A 22,625-nucleotide genomic window follows, 5' to 3' on the forward strand; every position below is an offset into this window, starting at 1 on the left:
CAATCTGCTCTCAGCAGTACGTGGGGGTTTTATAGGGAAAACGTGGGAAGCTGATAAACCTCCCCCTGAAAAGGTTAAAGTCCAGGGAAATTCTGAAAAGGTCAGAATTACCGACCATCTTCCCTCATCTCTTTGCCTCACAGAATTTGCTCTTTTCTCCTTGAGTGTTTCTAACATCCAGGAACACCAGCTGATATATGGGGGTGCTTAAAAAAACCCCAGAAAAATATCATCATGTCCACCTGCATTACAGAGGAGGGTATATGGGAAATGGCTCTGATTTTGGTTACAGACATCTCCTCTAATTCTTCACTGTCCTTTCTCCATGAACAGGTTCCCATGTGCAGCCCCAGCAAATGTCCAACAGCAGCTCCATCAGCCATTTCCTTCTGCTGGCATTGGCAGACACGCGGCAGCTGCAGCTCCTGCACTTCTGCCTCTTGCTGGGCATCTCCCTGGCTGCCCTCTTGGGCAACAGCCTCATCATCAGCGCCGTAGCCTGAGGCCACCACCTGCACACACCCATGTTCTTCTTCCTGCTCAACCTGGCCCTCAGCGACCTGGGCTCCATCTGCACCACTGTCCCCAAAGCCAAGCACAATTCTCTTTGGGACACCAGGAACGTCTCCTACTCAGGATGTGCAGCCCAGGTTTTTCTGATTATCTTCTTCCTCGGAACTGAGCTTTCCCTCCTGACCATTATTTGCTATGACCGCTACGTATCCATCTGCAAACCCCTGCACTATGGGACCCTCTTGGGCAGCAGAGCTTGTGCCCACATGGCAGCAGCTTCCTGGGCCAGTGGCTTTCTCACTGCTCTCATGCACACAGCCAATACATTTTCCCTACCCCTGTGCCATGGCAATGCCCTGGGACAGTTCTTCTGTGAAATCCCACAGATCCTCAAGCTCTCCTGCTCCAAATCCTACCTCAGGGAATTGGGGCTTCTTGCAGTTAGTGTCTGTTTAGCACTTGGCTGTTTTCTGTTCATTGTTTTCTCGTATGTTCAAATCTTCAGGGTCGTGCTGAGGATCCCCTCTGAGCAGGGACGGCACAAAGCCTTTTCCACCTGCCTCCCTCACCTGGCCGTGGTATTCCTGTTCCTCAGCACTGGTATATTTTCTGACCTGAAGCCCCGCTCCATGTCCTCCCCATCCCTGGATCTGGCCCTGTCAGTTCTGTACTCGGTGGTGCCTCCAGCCCTGAACCCCCTCATCTACAGCCTGAGGAACCAGGAGCTCAAAGCTGCAGTGTGGACACTGATGACTGGATGCTTTAAGAAACATTAAAATGCTTGCCCGATCCTGCCAATTACATAGAATAAAAGTAATATTTGATCTATTTTCCTTCGTTGTAGTTTCTTTTTCTTTGTTTTACTTACTATATCTTTTCAAAAGAAAAAGTTCATTTTTTGTACCATTTCTCATTTTGCTTCTCTCCACTTTCCCTGTGGCCACACACTGTGTCAATGAGGAGCTGCACTCTTGGTGGCTTTAAATGAACTAAAGCATCTCCCAGCAAAGTTTTCTGCAGAGATGCCCTTTTGCTGCCTTCTCGGGAACTGCAGCAGCAATGTCTGTGTGCAGAGCTGGGGGCAGATCAGTGCTGGCCCAGCAGCTGTGCCCAGCAGCAGCAGCACTTGGTGTTGCCAGTGCTGCTGCCGTGGCCCTGCCCCACTGCCCTGGTGGCCCTGGTGTTCCTGCAGGGCCTGAGTGCTCGCGGGGCCGGGCACAGTCCATGGGGTGGCAGTGCCGGGGCTGCAGCAGGGACAGGCCATGGGCACTACTGGGGCAGCACTGACACCTCAGGCCAGGCCCTGGGGGCTCCAGGCTCCTTGCCCAGGTCTCTCAAGAACACAGCCAGGCCAATACTCAGCACAGAAAAGCCCTGTGAGCAGCCCCAGGCTGGCCGTGGGCGGGCTGGGGGCAAACAGCATGGCTGGTGCGCTGCAAGGGCCCTGGGGCAGATGGGAAGGAGCAGCAGAGCAGGGGCTGATCCATCCCCAGTGCGCTGGACAGCCCAGGGCAGCGTCCCAGAGCGTCCTCATGGAGCTGCCAACAACATCCCCCCTCTGCAGTCCTGGCCTCTCCCCCATCTCACACAGGTGCCCCATCCTTGCAGGCACAGACACGGCAGCACTGGCTCAGCAGCCCCTGTTTGCATTGCACAGAGCAGGGGGAGCAACCCCATGATGTTGCTGTGGGGACATGAACCTGAGGGATCACAAATGCCATCAGCCCCTGGGGCCAGCAAGGGCTGGCGGACACTAGGGAAACCACTCAGCTTTGTCCTGGCCTCTGCAGTCAGCCACAAAGTTTGTTCCCATCAGCTGGGACTTTCCTGTCCCACTGCAGTCGCTGTTGGTCAGAGCCAGGGCTGCCTGGCAGCCACCCCCAAACTGCCCTGAACATTTCCTTGCCTTTACTTTTGCTTTCTTTACTCTTCCTTTGTACAGATTTCTTCCTTTTGCCCACCCCTGTTCCCTCCCCTGCAAACAGCCCATCCCTGTTTGCCTTGTCCTCTCTGGCCCCACTTCCCATTGCAGTTCCTGACTTGGCACCATGGGAACGTCCCTTGGGGAGCAGGATCATGCTGCAGGAATTGTCTGCAGGCTCCTGCAGTGCCTGGTGCTGCTCCCTTGCCAGAGGCACCCCAGGCCAGGAGAGCACATCTGGGCTGCTGTGTCTGGCTCTGGGGCTCCCTGTTCTGGGCAGTGAGGAGGAGCTGCAGAGGCTCTGCAGGACTGACAGGATGGGCTTTGGGGCTGGCAGGAGAAGCTGAGGGACCTGGGCTTCTGCAGCTTCTCAAGAGGAGGCCCAGGGCTCATCCTGAAACTGCTCTAAGGGTTCTTTCAGAGAATCCCAGAAATCAGCAAGGCTGGAACAGACCTTGGAGATCATCAAGTCCAACCTTTGTCCTCACACTGCATTGCCTCCCTTGAGCTTCCTACTCCTGCTGGCCACACCATTCCTGGTCCAAGCCAGGAGCCATTCTCCTTCTTGGCCACCTGGGCACACTGCAGGCTCATGTCCAGCCTGCTGTCCATCAGTGCCCCAGGTCCCTTCTGCCTGGCTGCTGTCCAGCCACTCTGTCCCCAGCCTGTAGAGCTACAGGGATTGTTGTGGCCAAAGTGCAGGACCTGGCACTTGGACTTGTTTAACCTCACCTTGTTGGATTTGGGCCCTGGATCCAGCCTGTCGAGAGGCCTCTGCACAGCCCTCGTATATTGCAGTTACTTGTGAGGGTTCCTCAGGGTGAGAGAGATGGACGAGAATCTTGCTTCATGATCAGAAGGCTGGATTTTTTGATATATGATATATGATACATTATGACTATACTAAAAGGAATAGAGAGAGAAGCTGCAGAAGCTGCTAAGCTAAGAATAGAATAGGAAAGAATACATAACAAAGTTCTGTGTCCAGGGAATCTGTCCCCTGTGATTGGCCCTTAATTGTAAACATGGAACATGAGCCAATCACAGGTGCACCTGCTACATTCCACAGCAGCCGATATCAAACTGTTTACATTCTTCTTCTGGGGCCCCAGTTTCCCAGAAGAGGAAAAATCCCAAAGAAAGGATTTTATGAAAAAATGTCTGTGACATCTGACCTTTCCAAAATATATAAATTTAAAGAAAAATGCTGATGTGGAATGAACAGAAAATTTCTTCACCTGTATAACATACAATACTAACATATCACTAAAACAATCTTACAATATAAGAAAATGCAAAAAACAATACAAAGAAAATTGAAGTCCAAGCAGCTGAGTTTCAGGAACAGTCCATGGGCTGAAGGTGTTCTTCTTTGATATATCTGAAAGTCTTTTTTGGTCCTGAAACAGACTTGCTGCAGAAAAGTCCCATCAATAGTTATCAAAAACCATTGACAGTCATAAAACAATTTCAAACAATTTTAAACAATTTTTTGGAATGTCCTTTTCTGGCCCTTCAATGCTTCAGTGCTTCAGAACTGCTGCCAGTTATTTCAATCTTTTTTTATAGAAATTGTAATTTTTTTTTTTTGATCGAAAAGAGCAGCAGCAGAGCGGAGCAATGCCAGCGAAAGGAAGGCCCTGGGGACCCTGGCCCATGACGGACCAGGAACCCTCAAAACTGGCCCCAAAAGGGGAGGCCAGGACCGGTAGGAAAAACCACAACTCCCAGAAACATCAGGAGGCCAAGTCATGGCCCTGGCCCAAAAACTTTTTGAGCCCAACGGCCCGGGCCAAACCCATGAAACAGGCTCTGCATTCCCACAGGCCTGCACCCTGCTGCCAGTACAATGGCAGCACGGGTGGTGAGACGCTTTCTTTCCCCAAAACCACTGAGGCATGCCAGCAGTGAGGGAACAGAAGCAGACCCAACAACCCTCATCTGGGATCTAGGAATGTTTGTTTCCCACAGCAAACAAGCCATGGTCTCCTCCATCTGTGCCCTCTCCCTCTGCAATGCAAATGCATCAGGTGTATCTCCCATCTGCCCCATGGCATCACCCCCACTCCCTCTGGGCTGGGGACCAAAGGCAGAGCTCTCGGGACCCACCTGCCCCCCGCCACTAGGGCGCAAGAGGGATGGCAGAGATGACAACCTCCACGGGGCAATCCCTGAAAAACCACCCCCCAACCCACCGAGAATGCTGATCTTGAAAGCAGGCAGACACACTGCCCCCACAGTCAGCTGGCGAGCACTCCCCGCTCCACGGAAGGGAAGGCCAGCCACCGGGGCCACTGCTACAGAGGCAACCGGTCCGGGACGGTCCGAGCTCAAACAAACAGCCGGTTCCAGAGCAGCCTCTGATGCCAACATGGAGGACAGAGTCTCTGACAGCGGCAGAACTGCTGGGGCGGCTGGTGAAAGCGGCAGGGGGGCCGGAGCCGAGGAGGAACCCTCTTCCACCGAGCCGGAAGCAGCAGACGTGTCTTTGTCGCCTAGCAACAGTGGCTCAGCAGGGGGCGAAGCTGCAAATGGCGAAACAGCTGGGAGGGGTGGCGGCGAAACAGCTGGGAGGGGTGGTGCCGAGTCGCTGCTGTCGCCAAAGGCGTCTCCTAGCAACATGGGCGCAGGCGCAGGAAGTGCTGTTTCTGCATTCTCAGACGCAGGCGGGGAAGCTGGTGAAGCCGCGGGCGGGACCGCCTGGAGAGGCGGAGACGGGATCGCCCGGAGAGGCGGCCGCGCCGGTGGGGCGGGTCTTGGAGGCGGCCGCAGCACCAGCAGGGGCGGTGGGGCCTCGGGGACCGGTACCACCCCCATCTCTGAGCTGGGTGGGGCCCAAGAGACCGGCTGGGGAGGCACCTCCCACTCCCATCCCCCCAGCAAGGGAGAAGGGGGGGGGGGGAAGAAACGGCTCCATCTGCACGTGCCCCGGAGAAAGAGTAAAAAAAACTTCTTCAACCTGTGGCGAAGTTTCAACCCCCGCCGCCGCGAAGCAGTGGGGGCTGGAAAGCAGCAACTCATCCCCCACCGGGTCTCCTCCCGCTGGGGACGGTGGAAATGGAGCCAGCCCATAGCAGTTAAAAATCCATGGAAAAACAGCTGCTCTCCGCTTCAAAACTGGGAAGAGCTTTCTAAATGCTGGGTAGACAGGAGGGAAGTCGCACCCCTGTCCCCAAACGAATCAGAAAATGGAGTCCATGCACTCCCATACGAAAACATCGAGAGCATACAGCACATCAGTAAAGAACCCAAAAAGCTTTGCCCATCGAAAGAACTCATAGAGATCTGTTTCTGACAGGAAAAATCCATCCTCTTCATCCCATTTTTGCCAGAGGGCAATAAGTTTCTCCTCTGAAGGAGAAAAACGAACCACTTTCTCCATGGGGTGTGTCCCCCATATGAACAGCCACAAACTTCTCAGGGCTGAACCCTCAGGGACAGAAAAGCCAACAGTACCTTTTGAAAGAGTCCAGCTTGCTCTGGCCAGCTCCACGGTTAAGCTGCTCTTTTCTAATATCTTTCCTGAAGGTTTTCCAGAAGAAGGTTCACTTGTGGTCAGCCTTGACTGTGAACTCTGTCCAAATCAGGATCTTAAGTTCTTCAGCTCCTGGCTTGAATCTACTTCTGTGGTTGCTTCTAAAGCAACCGTCAAATGCTACACGTAGAGGATTTTACCCAGTGCAGCAATTTGCTCCTCTGGTCTTATCAAATTGATTTTTGCTCTGACACGAGGGGTCACCAAATATTGCAGTGACTTGTGAGGGTTCCTCAGGGTGAGAGAGATGGATGAGAATCTTGCTTCATAATCAGAAGGCTGGATTTATTGATATATGAAATATGATACATTATGACTACACTAAAAGGAATAGAGAGAGAAGTTGCAGAAGCTGCTAAACTAAGAATAGAATAGGAAAGAATGCATAACAAAGTTCTGTGTCCAGGGAATCTGTCCCCGAGCTTGCTCCTGTGATTGGCCCTTATTTGTAAACATGGAACATGAGCCAAACACAGGTGCACCTGCTACATTCCACAGCAGCCGATATCAACTGTTTACATTCTTCTTCTGGGGCCCCAGCTTCCCAGAAGAGGAAAAATCCCAAAGAAAGGATTTTATGAACAAATGTCTGTGACACTCGTACCCTGCAGCAGATTCACACTCACACCCAGCTTGGTGTCATCTGCAAATTTGGTGATTTTCTATTCTTTTTCACACTTTTGATAATCATTTCCCCAAAATCATTAACATATTTCCCCTCCCCTTAACCCATGTGTTCTTCTCTCCTGGAGGTCTCTCTGGTGGTTCCTGGTGGTCATGGAGCCCAATGTTCCAGTGGGCCTGGCTGAGCTGGCAGGACACTGAGGCTGGAGAACTTCCAGTTCCCCTTCTCACACAATGGGCATTGTGTGGTTTCCATAGGCCTGGGGCTTTGGAGAACAAACTCCAGGTGTCAGCTCAGCTGGTGGAGACAATTGATCATCTGCTAATATGAGGTAACAGAGTGGGCTATGACATCACAGAGTGGGTCATGTGAGGTCATTGAGAAGCGATGAAATCACAGACATCCTCTGTGACATCACAGAGCCAGCTGTGACATCACAGAGCAGGGATCTGAAATCACAGAGCAGATTGTGTCATCACAGAGTTGGCTGTGACATCACAGAGTTGGCTGTGACATCAGAGACCAGCTGTGTGACATTAGAGAATGGGCTGTGACAGCACAGAGGGGCTGTGACATCAAAGAGGGGCAGTGTGACATCCCAGCAGGGCTGTGTCAGGTCACTGAGTTGGTCACTCTGCCCCAGCTCCCCCTCACAGTTTCTCCCAACAAGTCTAATGTTGTTCATGCCCAGCAGGGTCCCTGTCCCCCGGGATCCCCCCGGCCCACCTGGAGCCACAGCCTCCCCCAAAGGATGTTCCACAGGATCCACCCCAGAGCCTGACAGGGGACAAGGGGCCAGGGCCGTGTGACCAGGACATCAAGTATACAGGGATTATCTAGGTCACTGTGGCCTGGGTTTGGGTTCCCCAGGGCAGGAAAGATGTCTGGCAGCTGGAGCAGGGTCTGGGAAGGACCTCCAAGGTGGGGCTGAGCCCTTGGGCTGTGAGCAGAGGCTGAGGGAGCTGGGCTGGTCCAGCCTGGAGCAGGGAAGGCTGAGGGGCTCCTCATCCCAGCCTGGCAGTGCCAGTGAGGAGGGGATGGAGAACACAGAGCCAGGCTCTGCACTGGGGGCTGGTGGGAGACAAAAGCCAATGGGTGGGAGGGGAAAGAGGGGAGATCAGCCAGGACAGGAGGAGATGAAATGAGTCATGCTGGTTTCAGCATTTCCTTAACACCAAAAGCAGCCTGACCTCCCTTCTCCATTCACCACTGACCACTTTGCAAATCAGGAATTGTTTGAGCTGTTTTGCCCCCACTCCAGGATGGGCATCCTGATACAAGAACTTAATTTTGTTTATATCTATCACAGAACCATGTTTGTCTAAAATTAATTCTAGTATGGAAATCACCTGTGGATCATGTACAGATGCTGCTGGGACATTGCACATGGCTCAGGGAAGAGCGTGGTTGTTATTAAATTGTGTCCTGTTCCACTGTGGTCTGTTGGCCATGAAGAGAAACTTTCTGTGCCTCTGAGTCTCACCAGTTCCTGACCCCCAAAGGACACAAACCTGATGAGTTGTAGTTCCCACTCCAGTGGTGGCACTTGGACCTCCCTCCATCCCCAGAGCAGAGCTCCCTTGTCCCAGAAAGTCCCTGGTAATGCAGGGACGAAAGAAACAGGACAGGCTGTGGGGATTGGGGCAGGGCACAGCCAGGGATTTTGGGTGGTTGTGAGCCCAGGGCAGGACCCAGCCCTTGGCCTTGGTGAACCTCATCCCATTGTCCTGGGCCCATGTCTCCAGCCCGTCCAGATCCCTCTGCAGAGCTTCCTGCCTTCCAGCACAGCCACACTGCCACCCAGCCTGGGCTCACCTGGGAACCGACTGAGGGTGCCCTCGATGGCCTCATCCAGATCAGCAATAAAGATATTTCACTGACCTGGCCAAAATCCTGAGCCCTGGGGACACCCCTGGATGTGACTCCATTCCTCAGCTGCTCTGAGTGCCAGGGGTTGGGTGAGGGAAATGGTGGGGATGTGTTTCAGGAATGCAAAGGACCAAGGCCTGAGCTCCAGCCCCTGGCCAGGCAGATCCTGTCCCTTCCTCCCTGCTCAGGGCTTTTCCCGGGATGGACACTGGCATGTGGGGATGGGCAATGCCAAGGGCAGGAGCATGGGGAGGCCCCTGCCAGGCTGCTGAGCAGGGACAAGGAGGCAATGAGGCCCCAGCCCTGCAAGGGTCACTTGTCCCCTTGTGGCCTCAGGCCCAGGCCCAGCAGCCATGGCCAAAGTGCTGCCCAAGTTGGCTCTGGCAGGGCTGTCTTGCAGCTGCTGCCCATCCCTATGCCCTGTGCAGCCCAGGCTGTCCCACGGTGTCCCTGCCCTGTGCCTCTGTCCCTGCAGGCAGTCGGCATCCCCCGGCTGCCCCACCTGGCTGGGCCCTTCCTTTGCTGACAGCTCTGCCTCCTGCCTGCCTCTGCCTGCCCACACAGAGCCTTGGGCTGCTCCAGGCTCCTGCTGGGGACATGCTGCACCACAGCCCTGCCCTGCCAGGGAAATTCCTTTCTCCTGGTGCTTTTCTGGGCCTCCCCAGCTGCCCTTAGCATTAATACTTCCTCTCTCTGGCTGTTTTCCATTATATCAAAAGGATCCACCATCCCTGCAGCTGCTCTTTAAACACTCTCATGGCTCTGCTCCACTGTCCTCAGTCTCCAACCCACTGAGCACAGAGCTCCAATGTCCCTATACTGTGCTCATGTGCCCAAGGCCTCCAAACCCCTCCTTGGGACACCTCTGGGCCCTCTCCAAGGTGTTTCCAAATCAAAACATTCAGCTCATAGTCTAAGAAAATCACAAGAGGACAGGCCCAGCCTGATCTGTCTGTCCTGGTTACTTTGGTCTGGGAGCAATCCTTGGATGTATGGAATTTGGGAGGCCAAATTCTAATTTTGGCCATGGTCCCTGGACAAGAAGGCTGTTTCTTTTCCATAGGAATAAAGGAACAGAGCCCATCTGTTTCAGGGGCAGATTAGAGGTGACCACCAGAGGCCAAGGCCAGCCAGGGCTGGCAGGTTTTGCTTTGCAAGATACCCTTGCATAGAGGAAATATTTTAGGGAGAGTGCCAATTTTGGCAATGGACATCTGAAAAGTGAGATAGTTCTTTTCCATAGCAAGGAAAGCACGGAGCCTCAGTGCTCCAGGAGCTGATGAGAGGCAGCCCTTGACTTCCCAAGATCAGCCAGAGCTGTCAGGTGGCCCCTGGGAGGCCAAGCCAGCCAGAGTTGTTCCATGTTCCCTGGGTTCCATGAGGCCCCACAGTTTCCCAATGGTCCTTTGCTTCCAGGTGGCCCTTGGGGACGTGGTTTTGCGGTGATGATGGTGCTACCAAGGTGCCGGTGGCACTGGGTGAGTGTCAGAGTCTCTTCCCACCTCGATGACTCTGGGATTCCCTGCTGAGCGCTCTGGCACCAATCGTGTCCCACGCGTGCCGTTTGGGGCTGGCCCCAGCAGTGACTGTGGGTGCTGGGGAGATGCTCCAGGCTGGCTGGGGCAGCTGAGGCTGCGGGGCCATGTCCAGGCCGAGGCCACCCGTGTGGCTCCCTGGGGCCCTGCGCAGGGAGCAGCCGCCATCAGCTGGCCTGGGCTGGACAGGGCCATGGGTGCTGCTCCTGCAGCTGCCGCGCCAGGCAGGGCCAGCAGAGCAGCGCCCGCAGTGCCCGCAGCGCCCGCCTGAGGCGGCCGGGCTGTTTGCTCGGGGCAGCCACTGCTGCCTGCGGGCCTGCGCTCTCCGCTGGCCAGCTGAGGCACCGCCAGGGCTCTGCGGGGCAGGCCCTGTGCTCTGTGGCCCTGCCTCAGGCCCCTGCTGGCCCACGGAGCCTTCACTGCACAGGGAGGGAAGCGAGGCACACAGGGACTCCGCTGCCTGCCCCTCAACCCAGCCCTCCTGAGGGACACAGTGGCAGCCCATCTGCCGCAAGATCTGCCAGCCTTTGGACCCTGCCTTCTCCTTCAGACAGCTCGTGGATGCTGACTTCATCCCAGTCACTGTCCTCCTCCTCCCACAGCAAGGGAGTGGGGCCAAAGCTGAAGATGCTGTTACCTTCACAGCAGTCCTGTGGCAGGTCTGTGCTGCTGCTGTCTTCCTCCGTGGAATCATCTCAGAGTTCTCTGAGCTCTGGTTCGCTGCAGTCTTCCCAGCTGGAGAGGTCTTGGGAGCTGCTGAACTCTCCTTGGGACAGCTCTGGCTCTGCCTCACCTTGGCACTCTTGGGACAGCTCAGTCTGGCTGTAGGATTCCCAGTCTTCATCATTGCCAGCTGAGGTGCCCTCCTCACTCTCCTTCTCTGCCAGCACTGAGCCCTGCTCTGCCTCTTCCCGCTGCTCACTGGGGGTTTGGGCTCCCAGTGGGCTGGGTGAGGGGCTGGGGGGGCAGCAGGGGCTGTCTGGAGCAGGGACTGGGCTCTGTGTCCCTGCTGATGGCACCTCCTCCCTGGGGGCAGGAGAATGTGCCTGCTTCTCCCGGCTGTTCACACTTCCTTCCCCTCGCTGGCTCAGCTTTGGCTCAGTCCCCTCCTTTTCCATTGGGGGCAGCTCCTGGACTGTTGCCCTTTGCTGCCCCTGGTAGGGCTGTTGCTGTGCCCCATCTCCCCACAGCACTCTCACAGCCGCCTTGCACTGCTGCAACTCATGGGCACTCCTTGCTCTGCGTGGGGACGCTTCCTTGGCTGCCATTGCTGGCACCGACTGGGAGAATTCACAGCTTGTCGCCTCTTCCCTCAGGCCAAGCTCTTGGGCCCCAACATCTCTCCACTTGTTATCTCTGTCAAGTTTCTTCTCTTCCTCCTCCTCCTCAGTGTCTGACCGTGGCCAGGCTGAGGCACCCACTACCCCCACCAAATGCCCGCTGAGGGCCTGGTCTTGCCCCCAGCTGGGCAGAGGCCTGGGTGACTGGAAGGAGTTGAGCTTTGTCTTGCTCTCTTCCATCTCGGAGCTCCTGTAGCACGGACAGATCCTGGGAGCTGCTTCCTTCTACAAGAGTAGCTCTCACTGGACTGGCCACCCCAGGGCTCTGCGCCCCTTATATACACCCTCAGTCACGGTGGGGCTCTCTGATGTCACAATGGTCTCTGAGCACCACCATGTCTTGCATCATCAAGGGCCCTGTGTCACAAAGGGCCACACCCAGCGCCCCTTCAGCAGCTGAGCCCACTGGAAGCTGCATGGAGAAACCCCTGGCCTTGGGCACTTGCAGCCCTTGCTGTGTCCAGGCCCTTCCCACAGTCCCACCGTGCACCCACTGTGTCATGGTCCTACTTGACAGCCTGACCTGCACCCTCAGAGCCCTGCCTTGGCAGAGTGGGCTGCTGTGGACATGAGCCATTGGCCAGATGGACGTAGCCAGGCACTTGTGGGCAGTGGCTCCATGTGCAGCATCAGACTGGGCATGGGGGACTGTTGAGAGTTTTTTGCAGATTGAGGAGTTCTTGCTAGACAATGGCCATATTCAGCTGATGCACAATCCAGCCTGCTTGTACTAATGGACAATGGTCACGTTCACAAACAATGAATAATGGACATATACAGAAATGGGCTCAGTATATCCTTGAAAGCAATAAAAGAAGAAGAGTTGTTAAGACTCAGGAGGCTTGTCAGCGAGCTTGGGAAAGTAAGAAAAAAGTGAGCCATGGGTGGGCCAGACAACCACAGCAAGACATGTGAATAATTAGGTGATCCAATCAGCATTCTAATTTAGACGTGTGAACAGCTAGGATTAACCAATCATGTATTAGCTAGAGACATGTGGACAGTAGAGATTTTTTAAAAATATAGTCTTTTTAGGGATAATAAATTTGGCTTCACTGGATCATGTTGGTCATGGTGTGATATCCCTGAACCTCCGTGCCCCGCACACAGGCACTCCAGCTGGAGCTCATCTTCCTTCTCCCAAGCCTGTTTCCATGTGTCCCTTGTGGAACACAGCCCCAGGCCCCCTATAAACAAGAGCTGCCCGCTGTCTCTTCACGTGCCTGAGCTCCTGCTTTCTCTCACGGCAGCAAAACCAGGCTGTTCGCAGGCAGGGAGCGGAGCCCTGTTCCCACAAGAGGCTCTCGTGAGTCCCTTCCCCACTGTGCACGCAGCCCTTCTCCTGCCTGCCCAGAACGCTCTTGGTACAGCAGAGCACAAGTTGGCTGACTCTGGGCTCAGCACAGCCCAAACAGAGGGGCAGGAAGACACAGCTGCAGCTGTTTTGCAGCCATGCCTCAGAGAGATGGGAAGGGTCTTCTCCCTCTGGTCTCGCTTGGTTGGGTTTCTGACTGGCTCTGAGGCAGGGGCTGTGATTCCTCACTTGTGGGAAGAACAGAGCCGCCAGAAGCGTGCCCAGCGTGCAGGCACTGCCTGACGGCGCTCAGGCCGCTGGGATGGTGGCGCCCCTGAGTCCCAGCCACTGCGCTGCTGCTGCTGCTCCATTTGCTCTCAGGCACACCCAAAACTCACTGCTAGGCCATGGTGGTCTCTGGTTCGGCCTTCTTCCTGTCCCTGTGTAGGGATGGAGCATTGCTATGCTTTCAGGAAGCTCTTTGTGAAACCTTCCACCATTGCAAGCTCCTTTGCCCTCGGTGGATGCTTGCCATGGAATCCCGCACAGCTGGGTTCACAGCATACTCAAGCTGGCTCTTCTAAAACCCAGGGTCCTTATCGCCTTCAGCATGCTCAGCATGACCTTTAACTCCATGCTGCTGTGCAGCTGGAGCAGCAGGACAGGGACCTTTGCAGCCTGAGCTGCCCTTGTTCCTCTCTGTCCATGCCCAGAACGCAGCGCGGAGGAGAACGGCAGCAGGGCCGTGCATGTCTCCAGGCTCAGGTTTTGTGTTGCTTCAGCTCCACGGAGATGCGGGTCAAGTGAAAAACCCAAACTGTTTATTAAGGGAAAGTGAAGGTAAGGGGTGAGCTGGGAGGCAGAAAAGGGGATGGGCAGGGCCTGAGGGCTGCAGGGAGGGAGCTGCCAACAGGGAGATGGCAGGAGCTGCTGGAGCTTCGCACAGGCTCAGCTCTGAGCAGCCAGAGCTGTGCCTGGAGCTCCATCTGGTCCATCCTGCTCTGCAGGGGGGTCCCATTTTCAATGGGCACTGGAAATCGCTGATGGACGCTGGTACATCTGATCCATCAGATGAACAAAGTCCTGCAGATCTTCTTTCAAAGATCATCTGAAGCAGTTTGCTCATGCACGATGGACTCTCATCTTCCTTCAGGGCTTGAAGAGCTGGAAGAGAGAGGAACAGAGCCAAGGTCAGAGGCCAGATTGAGGAAATCCAAGGAAAGCCTCCTGCCAGGGCCATCCCAGCCAGCTGCAGTGGCCCGGGCTCGGCTCCTGCTGTAGCTGGGGCAGCAGCCGGGCCGGGGGCAGGGAGAGGCGCCAGGCTCGGAGCTCACCCATGAACCTGACGGCCGCCTCTCGCAGGGTCCTCTGTGGGCTCTCGGCTGTTCGGCTCTCGTCCTGCAGCAGCTGCAGGGAGCACCGGCAGGGGAGGCTCGGCGTGGGCTCTGCCCCTCGGCTGGGCGCTCCCTGCCCCCAGCAGCAGCCGAGCCGGCCTGCACGGCCCAGGGCAGGGAGCGGTGTGTGGGGCGCAGGCTGGTGGGCCCGGCTGCAGCGCTGGGCAGGGCCACAGCTGCCAGGCCCTCATACCGAGCACCGGGGGCAGGGCTCGGGCTCTCAGGCTGTCCTTACCAGGCTCTCAGTGAACTTAATCCGCCGCACCTTCGTCAACAACTCCTCGAGGTCCCTCCTTCTCAGGAAGTGTGCTGCACAAAGCAGGGCTTGGAAAGAGGTCTGGAGAGCGACGGAGAGCTGCAGGTGACACCAGAGCCCAGGGCACGGGATCTGTGTCCCTGTGCCAAGGCCAGAGGAAGCCGGAACCCGCCAGACGCCAGGGCAGGAGGCGGCTGTGCCCCCTGCCAGGGATGCGGCACCGTCACACAAAACCTCACCTCGGCCACCTGCAGGTTCTCATCGTGCCAGCGCAAGAATAGAGGGAGCAGGCTCTGGTTCATGATTGTCGTGAGAAGCTCTTCACCCTCTTCCACTACCAGCTCCATCACCTTGCAAAAGAGCTGAATGGAGAGCAGCTGCACATGGCTGTTGTCCTGGAAGGAAAGGAAAAGTCCTAAGCACCAACTACTCCAGGCCCATTGGGGCAAAGGCCCAGAATTGCACAGAGCGCAAAGTTTCCAGGCAATGTCCAGTGCCCTTGGCTGGGGGCACAGAGCCTTACATTCTCAAAGTGTGGCAGGAGGGGCTCAGCCAGCTTCAGGGCGGTGACGCTGGGTAGCAGGAGGTCTTTGTCCCAGAGCATATGTGTGAGCACACAGAGGCTCACCTGGAGCACCTCTGTGTCTGGATCAGCCAGATGCTGCACCAGGTGTTGATAGAGGCCGCGTATTCCTCCTCCCTGTGTGCAAGACCAGGCTGTGCTGTGAAGCTGTGAACAGCCGCAGCACCAACAGCTACTTGGGGCACTGGGGCAGCTGAAGCAGGAGGCAGGAGAGCTGGGAACAGCTGCCTCTGCTGCCAAAGCCCAGCCAAGCCCAGAAGTCTGCGTTGCCCAGCCCCACACTGCCAGCGTGGCTTCAGCCACTGCCCCCTTCTCACCAGCGAGGGCTCCTGGCTGAGCACCACGAGGCCTCTGAGTGCCAGGCGTAGCCTGTCCCTGCACTGGCTCGGCAGGTGCCAGGATACCACCAGCAGGGCACTGGGACCGTGTTTACTCAGGTCCAGACACTCCGGGAGCTGAAAGGCACAGGAGGGCAGTGACAGGGACCCGGCTGGCAGGAGCCTGGAGCTGCACAGGGCCGGGCCCAGGCAGCAGCACAGGGCGTGGGTGGCGTCCCAGGCAGCTGCAGCTTTGAGAGGCCCGAGAGCTGGGAGGCAGCTCAGCCAGGCAGCGCTGGCCATCAGGCTCACCTCCACAAAGAAGGCCAGGGCAAGCAGATGCCAGCGGGGCTGCTTCCCCATGAGCAGACTGAGCAGGTGCGAGGCCATGAAGGGACACAAGGGGCTCAAGCCACGGCGCATCTCCCTGCCAGGGGAAAAAGGCACCAAGGCCCTGAGCCTCCCAGGGTGGGCAAACCTCTCCCAGCAATGACTCACAGAGGTCTGATCTTTCCCCAGCACTCTGCAAGGGCACATGGGCCCCTTGGGAGGTGGCTGCTCCTGGGCATCCTCCTCTCCCAGCCTTTTCCAGTCTGCTCAGCCCTCCCTCGCTGACAAGGCCCTCTCACTTACAGCCCCGGGGACTGTGTGGGGCAATCTGGACACGGGGCACAAATGCTGGCGGTGGTGGCAGGAGTAAGGGATCTCACCTGGCCAGCAGACCCGCTGCATAGTGCTGGGTGTCGGCACAGAGCAGCTTCTCCCAGACACGCTTGTGCTCCAGAGCCACTAGCTTCTTGTCAAAGCCCAGGCGGGAGAGCAGAGCCTTCATGGTCTGCGCTGCAAATCTGTGTGCCGAGCCAAGGCCAGGTCACTCTGGGAGCGCTGGCCCTGGCCATGAGGGTGTGGGAAGGACAGGGCGACCGGCACCTGTGGGGGTGGCCGGGAAGGCCGTGCTCCTCCCGGCACGCTCTCCAGAATCTCCAGGTTTCAACATCCCCTGGCATCTGTTCTGTGGTGGTGACAATTTGCAAGAACAGAGCCACGAACAGTTGGGGAGAATGAAGCAGAATGGCATAGTGCCACTCGCACATGGGTGTCGCAGACATTTTTTCACAGAAATCCTTTCTTTCAGATTTCTGCATTTTCTGGGAGGCCAGAGGCCCCAGAAGATGAATGTAAACAGTTGTTATCAGCTGCTGTGGAATGTAACAGGGACACCTTGATTGGCTCATTTTCTATGTTTATAATTGAGGGCCAATCACAAGAGCAAGCCAGGGGACCGAGTCCCTGGGCACAACTTTGTTTTGGATTCTTTCTTTTCTATTCTTGGCTTAGCAAGCATCTGCAACTTCTCTCTTTATTCTATTTAGTACAGTTATAATGTATTATATATCATATATCAATAAATCCAGCCTTCTGATCAAGAAACAAGATTCACCGTCTCTCTCTCACCAGCAGCGACCCACTCAGGCGCAGTAACATCTGGTGACCCCTCGTGTCAGAGCAAAAATTAATTTGATAAGACCAGAGGAGCAAAATTGCTGCACTGGGTAAAAATCCTGTATGTGTAGCATTTGATGGTTGCTTTGAAGTGACCACAAAAGTGGACTCAAGCCAGGAGCTGAAGAACTGAAGATCCTGATTTGGACAGAGTTCACAGCCAAGGCTGACCACAAAGAGAACCTTCTTCTGGAAAACCTTCAGGAAAGATGATGGAAAAGAGCAGCAGACCTGTGGAGCTGGCCAGAGCAAGCTGGACTCTTTCAAAAGGTACTGTGGGCTTTTCTATCCCTGATGAACCAGCCCTTCGTAGTCTGTGGCTGTTTGTATGGCAGACACATGCCTTGCCAGAAGAGATTCAATTCTCCCCTTCAGAGGAGAAAATTATTGCCCTCTGGCAACATTGGTGCAGAGAAGATGGTTGCTTTTTGTCAGAAACAGATCTCTATAAATTCTTTAGATGGGCAAAGCTTTTTGGGTTCTTTACTGATGTCCTGTACGCTTTAGATGCTTTTGTCTGGGAGTGCATGGACTCCATTTTCCAGTTCGTCTGGAGCCAGGGACGTGTCCTGCCTTCTATCTACCCAGCATTTATACAGCTTTTCCCACTTCTGAAACGCAGAGCAGCTTGTTTTCAATGGATTTCTAATTGTTATGGCCAGGCACCGTTTCCCCCCTCCTTGGCAGAAGACCCGGTGGGTGATGACTTTGGGCTTTTCCCCCCGCCCTGCTTCGCGGCGGGGGGGGCTGAAACTTCGCTGGGCGAAGAAGTTTTTTTCACTCTTGCTCCGGAGCATGCTCAGATGGAGTTTTCTCCTTCCCCCCCTTCTCTCTCTCCGGGGGGATGGGAGTGGCCGCTCAAGCCAGCGCCGGCCTCTCAGACTCCGCCTTCAGACATGGGGGCGGCACCGGTCTCTGATGTTTCTCCGGTCCTGCCAGAGCCGTCACTCCAGGAGATCCCGTCTCCGCCTCTCCAGGCTGTCCCGCCCGCGGTTTCACCGGCCTCCCCGCCCCCTGAGCTGTTGCTAGGCAACGACGAGGATGCGTCTCCAGCTCCCGGCTCAGCGTCGGAGAAGGCAGAAGAGACAGCACTTCCTGTGCTTGAGCTGTTGCTAAGCAACAGCGATGCTCCGCCGCTTCTCCCGGCTCCGCTGCTGCCTGTGCCGTGCCTGCCGCCGCTTTCAGAGCCAAGGGACGCAGCAACAGCGTGTTCCCGCGCATCCCCGCCGCCTCAAGGCGAGACAGTTCCTGTTCAGGATGGGGCTGAAAACGGCGTTGAACCTGCGGGACCCTCGGAGCAGCCCGCGGCTGATCCCACTCTCAGCGCGGTTCCCTCCCCAGTTCCGGCCCCCCCCTCGCCGCTCGGACTGGCCGCTCCAGCGGCTCTGACGTTGTCGGAGGCTCTGTCCTCCGTGTCGGCGTCAGAGACTGCCATGGCACCGGCGGCTGGTTCGAGCCCGGACCGTCCCGGACCGGCTGCCCCCGCAGCTGCCCCGGCCGGGGGTCTCTCCTTCGGTGGAGCGGGGGCTGCCCGCCAGCTGACTCTTGCGGCAGCCCGGCTGCCGGCTTTCAAGCTCGGCGGTTTGGGGGATGGTGTTTCGGTTGCTGTCCCAAGGAGGCTGCCGCCTCTCCTGCGTCCTAGTGGCATGGGGGGGCAGGTGCATCCCGAGAGCCCTGCCTCTGATCCCCAGCCCGGAGGGGATGGGGATGGTGATGCCACGGGGCGGATGAGAGACAAACCCGATGCATTGCAGGGGAAGATGGCACAGCTGGAGGAGACCATAGCTGGTTTGCTGTGGGGAACAAACATCTCCAGACCCCAGATGGGATTTCTGGGGAAGGCTTCTATTTCCTCACTGCTGGCATGCCTCAGTGGTTTTGGGGAAAGGAAGCATCTCACTGCCCGTGCTGCCCTTGTGCTGGCAGCAGGGTTCAGGCCTGCGGGAATGCAGAGCCTCTGTCATGGGTTTGGCCTGGGCCATTGGGCTGAGAAAGTTTCTGGGCCAGGGCCAGCATTTGGCCTCTTGATGTTTCTGGGGATTGAGGTACCTCCTACTGGACCTGGTCCCCCTTTGTGAGCCAGTTTTGGGGTTCCTGGTCCAGCATGGGCCAGGGCCCCCAGGGCCTTTCCTTCTCTGGCACTGCTCTGCTCGGCTTCTGCTCTTTTGCTCTTCAATCAAAAAAAAAAAAAAAAAAAAAAAAAAAAAAAAATTTAAATTAAATAAAAAAGATTGAAAATAGCGGGCAGCAGCTCTGAAGCATTGAAGGGCCAGAAAGGACATTCCACAAACTGTTTAAAATTGTGTTATGACTGTCAATGGTTTTTTGATAACTATTGATGGGATTCCTTTTGCAGCAAGTTTGTTTTCAGGACCGAAAAGGACTCTCAGATGTCCAAAAGAAACAACTTTAGCTGATGGACTGTTCCTGAAACTCAGCTGCATGGACTTGAATTCTCTTTGCATTGTTTTTTGCATTTTCTTAGATTATAGGATTGTTTTAGTGATTTGTTAGTATTGTATATTTTACAGGTGAAGAAATTTCCTGTTCATTCCACATCAGCATTTTTTTTATTTTATACAATTTAGAAAGGTGAGATGTCGCAGACATTTTTTCACAGAAATCCTTTCTTTCAGATTTCTGCATTTTCTGGGAGGCCAGAGGCCCCAGAAGATGAATGTAAACAGTTGTTATCAGCTGCTGTGGAATGTAACAGGGACACCTTGATTGGCTCATTTTCTATGTTTATAATTGAGGGCCAATCACAAGAGCAAGCCAGGGGACCGAGTCCCTGGGCACAACTTTGTTTTGGATTCTTTCTTTTCTATTCTTGGCTTAGCAAGCATCTGCAACTTCTCTCTTTATTCTATTTAGTACAGTTATAATGTATTATATATCATATATCAATAAATCCAGCCTTCTGATCAAGAAACAAGATTCACCGTTTCTCTCTCACCAGCAGCGACCCACTCAGGCGCAGTAACACATGGGGGCAATCCTCCACAGCACCAGAGTTGCCTGCAAGAGACAAAGCAGCCTGAGGCAGCACTCAGTGCCAGGGTGTCCATGAGGCAGGGCCTGAGGGGAGACGCAGGGGGAGCACCCGGCCTGCTGCCCCTGAGCCTGCCCCTACGCCAGCTCTCAGCCCAGGCAGGGAGCTGCAGGCGGGGGAGAGCAGGGAGAGCTGCTGGAGAGGTGACCAGGAGGACGAGCAAAGGCCAGCTCCAGAAACTCACAGCCAGGGCAAAGACAGCCTTGTCTCCGCAGGAGAAGCTGCCGTAGGGTGGCTGCTCCTCCATGGCAGAGAGCAGCGCTGGAAGCACCTCCTGGGTGGCCACTCCGGACGTGCCAATGGCTCTCCACATCAGCGCGGTGGCTCTGTGGGAGCAGAGCTGTGTGTCAGCACTGTGCCCTGTTCAGCTGCATGGGGCTGGGGGACAGAGCCCCGATGCCCTGAGGGGCAGGGAGGGAGCATGTCAGAGGCTCAGGAAACAGAGGGGCCCGAGGGTGCCGGTGCTCTCCGCCTGTCTGGCAGAGCCCGCTGGACAGGCTGTACAGGGTGAGGGACCCTACAGACCAGTGAGCATCAAGCCCTCGAGGCAGTTGTGCTCCGTACCTGTCACACTTTGGGGCACAGCGCAGGAGGCTCATCACCACTTGATCAGGGTGTTCCTCCGTCAGGCTCAGAATCTCCATTTGCAGCCCAGCATCCACAGTGACACAGGACGCCAGTCTCTGGAGAATGTCCCTGACCATGGCTAGCACCTGGAGGAGGCAGCATTGGGGAAGACTTGGAGTGCTGTCCAAGGGAGCAACTTGCCCAGCTTCCCCCAAGAAGTGCTTGCCTTCCCACCCCACTGTGATGGCCTCAAAGGCTAAGGGGGTCCAGTGAACGTAGATTGAGGGGCCACTTGATCCTGGGAGGCCTTCAGCCCTGGCCCCAGGCTGCTTACCTGCTGTGGAGAAGCAGCACCCTTCTGGAAAACCTCCAGAGTGGGTGCAGGAGTCCTGGTCAGGGTGGGCATGGCCTGAGTGTATAGCCTGCCCTGAGCCTGGGTGTGGGTGGTGGCCATGCCCTCAGTCAGGGCCATGCCAGTCTTCGCCCTGCCCTGGGCCCTGTCCTGCTCAGAGGCTACTGTGAGCTCCGAGGACGCTGAGCTGGCAGCAGCCTCTGCCCACAGCTGGTCGGGCCTGGAGTCAGGCTGGGCTGTGCCCTTGGTGCGGGTGCCGCTGCTCTTTGTGCGGCCAAGGCGCAGGAGCCTCCGCAGTGTCTGCAGAAGAAGGACAGGCGGGAAGAGAGGGACGTTCCATGGCCTGCTCCAAGCGCGGGGCTCGGCCGAGCAGTGCCAGCAGGCCCGGCCCAGGGGGCACGGCCGCAGGTACCTGCGCTGCTTGGTGGAAATGGCCACGAGTGGGCTCCTGCTCATGAGTCTGGTCCTTGGCTGCATCTGGCAAAGAGCGAGCGCAGCCAGAGCTGAGGGGCTGTGGGAGAGGCCGGAGAACACAGCCCAGCCCTGCTCTCCCCAGACAGGGACAGCCCCGGGAGCCCAGGGGGATGGAGCATGGCCATTGGGGGGCAGCCCCGGCCCCTGTGCCATCCTGTCCGTGGGGACATCCACAGGGACGGGATGGGATGGGATGGGATGGGGCCAGACCGGCTGCAGGCACCTGCCCTGCAGCCCAGCTCTGCTACTCACCGTCCTGCAGTGGCTGCAACTGCTGCGGCTCTGCAGGCTGCTGCGCTGGGGCAGCTGCAGGGCCATATTTTTTCTTCCCTCTAAGCCCCTTGAACAGGCTGAGCAGTCTGCCTGCCGTCCCGCTGTCTGAACTCGAGGGCACCTTCGAGACAGATGCCTCGGCAAAGGCCTGAGTCAGCGAGCGCTGCAGTCATGACTTGCAGGCACCTGCGACAGGGAAGCCTCAGGAAGGCTACAGGATAGCAAGTCCTGCACTCTGTTCTCAATGGGCTCCTGCCACAAGGACAGGAGACTCCTCGTGAACGATGGTGGTCGCCAAGTCCCCGGGCCTGGCCACGAGGGCACCGGCCGCAGGGATGGAAGATGCCTCGGAAAAGCTCCGAGACACCGAATCCCGAGGTCCGGCCGTGAGGCCAGCCACAGGAGGAATGCCTCAGAAAAGTTCTGGGTCAGCAAGGAATGAGCCAGCTGTGCGGGGACACCTCACAGCACCGCTCTGTCACCTCCTGTCCTGTTGCATGCACAAAGCACAGTGGTGTTGCCTTTTCACCACCAGCACCCATGTCACCACGTGTCACAAAGGGTCCTGTTCCATTCCATTCCATGGTAACCATGCTGTGCAGTGTCAGCAAGGGCCCTTGGACACGGTGCCAAGTGCTCTGGGGCTACCTCCACCCCGCCCATAGTGCCTCTGATTGGAAGAAATCCACTGCCCCAAGTGTCTAAGACAGCCTGGGACACCCCAAGCCCAGCCAAGTGCTCGGGGAAGGACTCTTCATGGTACCAGCCCAGCACAGACAAGCTCAGTGCTGGCTCTGGAGCAGAGCAGCCTCCAGCAAGCACGGGGCAAACGCATCTTGTCAAGAGTTAAAACACACCAGATAGGGGAGGTGGCATGAATGTGTGCATCAAGGCCTTTGAACTCACAGCTCCCCAAGAGAGCTTTGGGGCACTCGGCTGGACAAACAGGATCTGGCTCAGACCTGTGCTCAAAGGTGGGCAACAAACCCTGCCGCAGGTGCCTGGCTTGGTCTCTGCAGGCCCAGGCAGATTTCAAAGCTGCTCTTCACATCCTTGCCCTGCCCTTCTGCCAAGTCCAAGGGGCCTCAAGGACTGAAGGAAACACAGGGAGTCAAATGGAGACACTTGCACCTGTCTCACTGGGGGCTCCTGGAGAAGAAGTTTCCTTAGGAATCAAGCCCCTCTCTTCCAAGGGCACTTCCCCAAATGTGTACATTTCCTG

The 22,625-nt window shown here is 56.3% G+C and overlaps 1 pseudogene; it reads left to right on the forward strand.

Annotated features, from left to right (window-relative positions):
* Window positions 1-356: 356 nt before the first annotated feature.
* Window positions 357-1,289, forward strand: LOC128947310 (olfactory receptor 14A16-like; annotated as a pseudogene).
* Window positions 1,290-22,625: the final 21,336 nt, after the last annotated feature.

This window comes from Melozone crissalis, unplaced genomic scaffold (assembly GCF_028551555.1).
Source record: "Melozone crissalis strain CALT ecotype California unplaced genomic scaffold, PUWL_Pcris_2 ptg000095l_1, whole genome shotgun sequence".
In the NCBI taxonomy this organism is placed as follows: domain Eukaryota; kingdom Metazoa; phylum Chordata; class Aves; order Passeriformes; family Passerellidae; genus Melozone; species Melozone crissalis.